We start from the raw sequence: 6,431 nt of genomic DNA, 5'->3' as shown, positions 1-6,431 counted from the left end.
CTCACATTGAGTCAATAACTGTAAATTGCTCTACAACTTTGAAGCTCTGAAAACATTTCCAATCAGATTTGTTTTCCCATATCTGTCCTCTTTTCTGTCTTTCTAAGGTGGTTTTCATCAACATCTCAACAGCGCAGAATGATCTAGCCAAAATGCCCCAACAAAAGAGTTTATATCCTCTTGTCGCTGCCAAATCATAGCCATTTGACTGTAATTTCAGAAGTAACGACAGGCCTTAGGACTATCATTACAGTACTTTAGGTAAGAAAGTTTAAACTGGGATTTTTGCTTGTGCGTGTGTAAGACTGAGCTAATTTACAGTTAGTGCAGTCAGGAACCCTGAACAAGCTGTCTAATGTGCCCACTCCATTTCTGGTTGACTATGAAGAGCAGAGATTAGTACTCGTGCCATGTCAGCAAGAGCGACATGGGTTTGACCTTTTTCCACAACAGGAGGGAGACAGTGCTTCCACAGCCTTTTCCTGTATGAGCTCTTCGCAGGGCATTGTAACATATCATTACCAAGACATCACTGCCAAGGGTTGCCATTTTAGAGAAAACATACAAATGGCCCAATAATGGCTTTCTTCATGCATCAGTGGGAGCCAGTAAAAGGAGCTTTATTTGAGTCCTTATTGTCTGATGTACTGGAACCAGAGTGCCTTTTTGACCTTTGTGTTATCATTCATATCTCTCAAACACAATACAGCCAGGCTCAGAATTGAAGGAAAAATTGTTTTCAGAAATCAGCGGTAACAGTATTGTCTCATCTAGACAGTCTGGGACCAACTGTGTAGTCTACTGTCCGTTCACATTGAGCTAAACGGGAGTAAGGATTCAGGATTTACCCATTCCTTCTGCACATAGAAGACACCCAGCTGGCTAAGAGTCAGGGGCTGTAGTCTCAGTGTAACCACTGATGTACTGTGTCCTCCTTTGGACTTCAGTACAAGCAGGGTTAAAAAAGTGATAACACCTCAGCCTCAAGGCTGTTTACACAAGGAGCTGGTAGACAAGAAGATGGGATTGTTAGGTCACGAATATACTTACATATAAATAATTTGATAGTAGAGTTTTTCAGACTGGAAGAGACCTATGGCCTTTGTCACTCTAAGGATGGCATATTGAAGAAAAGGGAAGGCTGATTCATAAAAGTGTTGTGAGCATGATTGTTTGCCTCTTCCCTTGTTCTCTGACATCTGTTGCCTCTTCTGGTAATAGCCTAGATTTGGTCTGGGCTCCTCCCGCCTTCCACTCTGAGTCCCAGTACCTGGGTGATGCTTCAAGACCTGAGCCAATCTGGGTGGCATTTCCCTGGTCACAAGCAGTAGAGGAGACAAAAAAAACCTTAAACATATACGTGCTCATACAAGCATTTACAAATCTAGGGTTTGAACCCAGTATTGATTTTGGTGAGCTTTTCATCTGTTCGACTAAGCTTATCAGAAAGAGGGAATAGAATTTATAATTTTAAGCTTCTAAGCACATCTGCAAAAATTAAGAGCTTACTGTCATAAACTATGTAATATATTTCGTTCAACAAAACATAGGCTTATATATTGCTAATAATATTGAATAACATTCTAGCCTGGGGGGCACAAAGGCCCCCCCATAAAACTCGATTGCTAAGTAATAGCTCTATGCAATACTTCTAATGCAGTTTTATGATTCTGAAAGGATCCCAAGCAGAATCTTAAGGAGATGCTTTAGAATCAAATATGAATGTAATTAATAATTTCTTCATTGATACCTGTCTTACTTTCTTATTTTTATCTAAAAGATATTAGATATCCTGCTAATGAGGCTGTTTTTGCCACTGAACATACCATCTTTTTTAACGCTGGAGAGATAAGACAACTTTTATAGTCATGAGCAGAATGTGAGAAAATGCCATTAATTCATGTCTCAATAAATTAAAAGAGCATAACGTTTCATTCAAACTCGGCTGAAGTTGCCTTTGTTCTGATTTTTTAAACCCTTTTACTATGAAATATAGCATACACACAAAAAGGCCATACAAAGCAAAGATGCGCTGCTCAATGATTTTTCATAAACCAAACACCTGTGCACTACATCAAGAATTAATGCCTTGTCTGTGCCCCACATGTGCCCCTCATTTTCCTTCCCAATCTCTACCCCTTCCTTCTCATTATCCTTTGCATAGTCATTATGCTGATTTTTATGGTAATTGCTTCTCTTGTACCTTTATGCCCAAGCATGCATCCCCAAACCCTATAGTTTATTTTTGCCTGTTTTTGTTAACTTTATATAAATGGAATTATGCAGCGTATCTTCTTTTCTGCCTGGATTCTTTCATTCAATATTGTCTTTATGAGATTCATCCACGTTGTTGCATATAACTCTAGTTTGTTTATTTTCGTTGACGTATATTCATGATTATTGAGTGACATTTTAATTGTTTCTAGTTTTTGTCTACTACTAAACTCTACAACATTGGAAAAAAATTCCACGTAGTAATGTTATTTATAGTGTGATATAGATGAAGTGGCAAACTAGGGTCTCAAGCCCATGTCTCTTTCCCTCCAAAACTAATGCAGTGCACTGAATTTCTAGAATATACCACATTAAAATAACAGAAATAGAGATTAATAAATTGTATTTTGGTAAAGTTGTATTTGGCACTTGATATATCAAGACAATAAATTTTAAATAATGATGGTAAATAATGTCAGTAACTTTCTTCGATATTAGAGGGGGCAAAAGATCTAAACACTGAGAAAAAACAGGGAAGTGATATTCTTGGGTACCGAGATCAATCATATTCGAGAAATTTCTGAGGTTTTCATCTCTCCTGTTCTTAAGACAGGCAGATGCCATGAGCCAATGAGTGCTCAGCATTTGACATTTCAAGAGATCAATACAATCAAAGTTTCGTAGGTCTATGTTTAAATTGTTATGTCCCTTGGCCTCAGGGTCTTGGACATCTGTACTAAATGAGCCACAAGCCAATAAAGGGCATTGTGAATCCTAGTTTAGGAATTACATAAAGTTTGCTTGTCTCATGAAATAACACTTCAGTAAAGACAACTGCGACACTAGATTTTAAGCTCACAGAACATCTGCAAGTCTTTGAACCCACTAATTGGTTTAGGATGTTCTGTACTTTTTAAATAGAATTCACGCCGTTATCATTTCACGCATCTCCTGAATGGTCGCTTCGTCCTTATTAGAAACTCAAGCTTAAGTTTGCCAGATAAAATACAAGACACCAATTAAATTTGAATTTCAGAGAAACAATGAACATTTTTTTGGTATTAATATGCAATATTTTTATTTGCCAAATCTGACAACCCAACCCAGGCTTACACTTTTTCATGCTGATCTCTCTTTACAGTCACTGTATACTTTTATCTATCTCATCATGACCAAAAGAAAACACGAATTAAGGGGTTCTACCAGCCTCACTATTCTGGATCTAATGGCAACAATAACAGAACTAGCTTTGAACATTGCCTGCTGTGACAACTTTAATATTCACATTAAAAGGTCTTCAAAACTAATATCTAGAGTTTACTAATATATAAGTCAGATGTCAGGTGGGAGCCTCCACGCCCCCAGGAAATTAACAAACGTCACTCAATCATTGCTGTCTCTCCACTGTCCCAATGAACTAGGAAATACAAGCTTCTCACCAAGATTTCGGCACATTCTTGAGGACTTGACTTTCATCATCCCTTCTTTTCCTGGGTTCCTAGCTCCCTGTTTATCAACTCAAATGCTACCCCACAGTGACCCCAAGATAATAATCAACCTCCCTTCAACTTCTACTAAAAACTCCATTCACACAAGCTTCTCATGAGTTAACTTTACATAACTTGTAACAACAACGCAAACAACTTTACAGTAGTATTTTTGTTTGTTTGTTTTCTGAAGAATGATATTCACATACCATTGAAACTCCTGACTTCCATGGGGTTTTACTGGCCCTTCCAATGGTCCAGAACTCTCACCATCTTACCCAACTCAGTATGAAAAAAGCCTTTTTTCTCCCCTTGCCCCATACAAAGCAGCTATTGACTTGTAAGCCCTCGGGAAGCTTACCTTCTACCATAAGCATATATTAAAGTGATTTTCCAAACAAAAGCTTTTATTTTAAAATAAACTTTGAACTTAGCTGTCAAAATAACATTTCCTCCTCATTATATAAAATTAATTTACTTATACTCTGTACACTGATGTAGGAAGAAAAATTTGCCATACTCTTTCTGGAGAATAATTTGGAGGTAAATATAAAGTGAGTGAAAAGTGCATACTTTCTGTGACCTAAAGTTTCCACTTACAGAAATTCATTCTAAGGAGATAACCATGGGTAGGTATAAAGCTTTACTATATGGATGCTCTTTGAAATATTGTTTGTAACAGTGAAAAATCATAAATAATGTAAATGTCCAACAATACGGGACTCACTAAATTAATAGTTTTCATCCATAAAGTAAAATACTATTAAGCTATTAAAATGTCATGTAGGGTAACATTTAATAACATGAGAAGATATTTAGATATATTATTAAATAGAACAATACCAGGTTTCATAAAACTCGTAAACTGTAATACCAATGCTTTGTAATTCTCATCTAAAACACATATTAGGTATATATCAAATTAACATCAGTTACCTCTGATGATGAAATAAAATGCGATTTACATTTTCTTCTTAGTGTTTCCAGTATTTTCTAAAATTCCTATTACATAGATACATCCCTTATAAAAAATAAATTAATAATTACATTCTGACAAAGGAGCACATCGCTGTTTAACAGTATTCAAGTCTCAGACATTTCCACTCTGTATTTATCTTCTAATAACATTTATCTTCTAATAACTAATAACAATAATGTTGTGATGCCTTCTCTTTTTCAGAAAAAAATGCCTAATTTTTACTAATGCAAAAAAACTCCAAGTTATTGTTAGCACACACACCTTATTTTGTACAACATGAATTTTTATTGTTGAAGGTTGAGTGTTAATCCTTCAGTAAAACATATGAGTAAACAGGGGCTTTCCTTATTGTGAAGGCATTATAAAGTGTACATTTATTTTCTACACAATAATATTTTATTTAAGAACCTTCATTGACATCTGTTCATAATTTCATTCATTTAACAAAATGTTTTGAGCACCTGCTCTGCACCAGGCAAAGTTTTATACACCAAAAAGATAACAGGAAAGAAATTAAAGTCCTTTTTTTCATACAATTTATTATGGTGAGAGATGACATACACTACAGAAATATATATATTATTTATAAATTATATATAAATACATATATTTTATTTATATAGAGATATTTGACAGGTAAGTGCTATGTGGAGAAATAGAGCAGGAAGCTTGGTGAAGGCACACGAAGTAGGAAGGATTCTTGCCGTTTTAGGGTCATCGGGAAAGGCGACATGTGAATCGAGACCTAACTGCAGACAGTGTGGAGAATGTGGTGGATGCAAAGGCTCAGGGAACAGCAAGGAGCCCTCTTGAAGTGGAACTAGAAAGGAGGAGACAACAGTACGCATTTTAACAATAAACTCACTGTTTAAAGACTGAGTAACTTTAAAAGCTACTTTTTCCCCCCGCTTTCAATAACTCAAGGTAAGCAGTGTCTATTCCTACTTCTTTCCATGACTCATCTCTTAAAAACTATAAGCAATTGTTTTCCCACTCCAGATGGCTATCATTTACCATGCTCAACGGTGTCTTCTTTGGGTACTAAAAAGCAAGCTCTCACAACAATAATATTTACTTTATGTATTTGGTTTATATATTGGGCTTTGAATTGCCTTAGGGGGAATTATCAAAATAAAATTCATAGAGTCGAATAGGTTACAATACGTAAAACAAGAACAGTCATCATTAGTAAGCATAATGATTTAAACATACCAGCATAAAATCACATAAAAAACTCATTTTTAAAAATACCAGCACTAATCTAGGAGCCAAAAAAGCAAGTTTCATTTTTTTTCTAAAGGTTATCTTGCAGACAGAATTCATTAAGATTGGGAGAAGATAGGGTATTTTTTTCAGTAGGGATGCCAAGCTCTTGACAAGAAGATTCTGCTTCCTGCTCTCCTTCGGCTCCACAAAATGAAAGTAATGCAGGAGGACCCTGGCATCTCAGTTACAAATGTTTGGTCAGTTGCTGTTCCTCATCAAGTAGAGCTCCTTCTCAATCCCTGGGTATTTCTAGTGAGCCCGACCTCAGCTATGTTTCCTTGCTCCTTATTTTGACACACAAAAGTCCTCTCATGCTGAGTCAACAACTAATTATGACTCTTTTCAACTAGGTAAGTATAATTTTGCCCACTGAAATTGAAAAATCACCCGATGATCTGTTGGCCACTTCCGGGGACTTTTTGAAGACTCCAGAAGGCTGAGCTCAGACAGTAGTTGGTTATCCCCAGCAGAGTTTTCCTATAATT

General features: G+C 36.2%; 1 long non-coding RNA gene across 1 annotated transcript in view; it reads right to left on the bottom strand.

Annotated features, from left to right (window-relative positions):
* Positions 1-5,262: 5,262 nt before the first annotated feature.
* Positions 5,263-6,431, bottom strand: part of LOC138924933 (uncharacterized) — a 175,038-nt gene continuing 173,869 nt past the window's right edge. The window contains exon 4 of the long non-coding RNA XR_011440314.1: positions 5,263-5,500. This is a non-coding gene — a long non-coding RNA (uncharacterized lncRNA). The remainder of the gene's footprint in view (positions 5,501-6,431) is intronic.

Source organism: Equus caballus, chromosome 1, assembly GCF_041296265.1.
Source record: "Equus caballus isolate H_3958 breed thoroughbred chromosome 1, TB-T2T, whole genome shotgun sequence".
Taxonomy (NCBI): domain Eukaryota; kingdom Metazoa; phylum Chordata; class Mammalia; order Perissodactyla; family Equidae; genus Equus; species Equus caballus.
The sequence above is the reverse complement of the archived record's forward strand: the minus strand, read 5'-3'. Positions and strand labels throughout refer to the sequence as shown.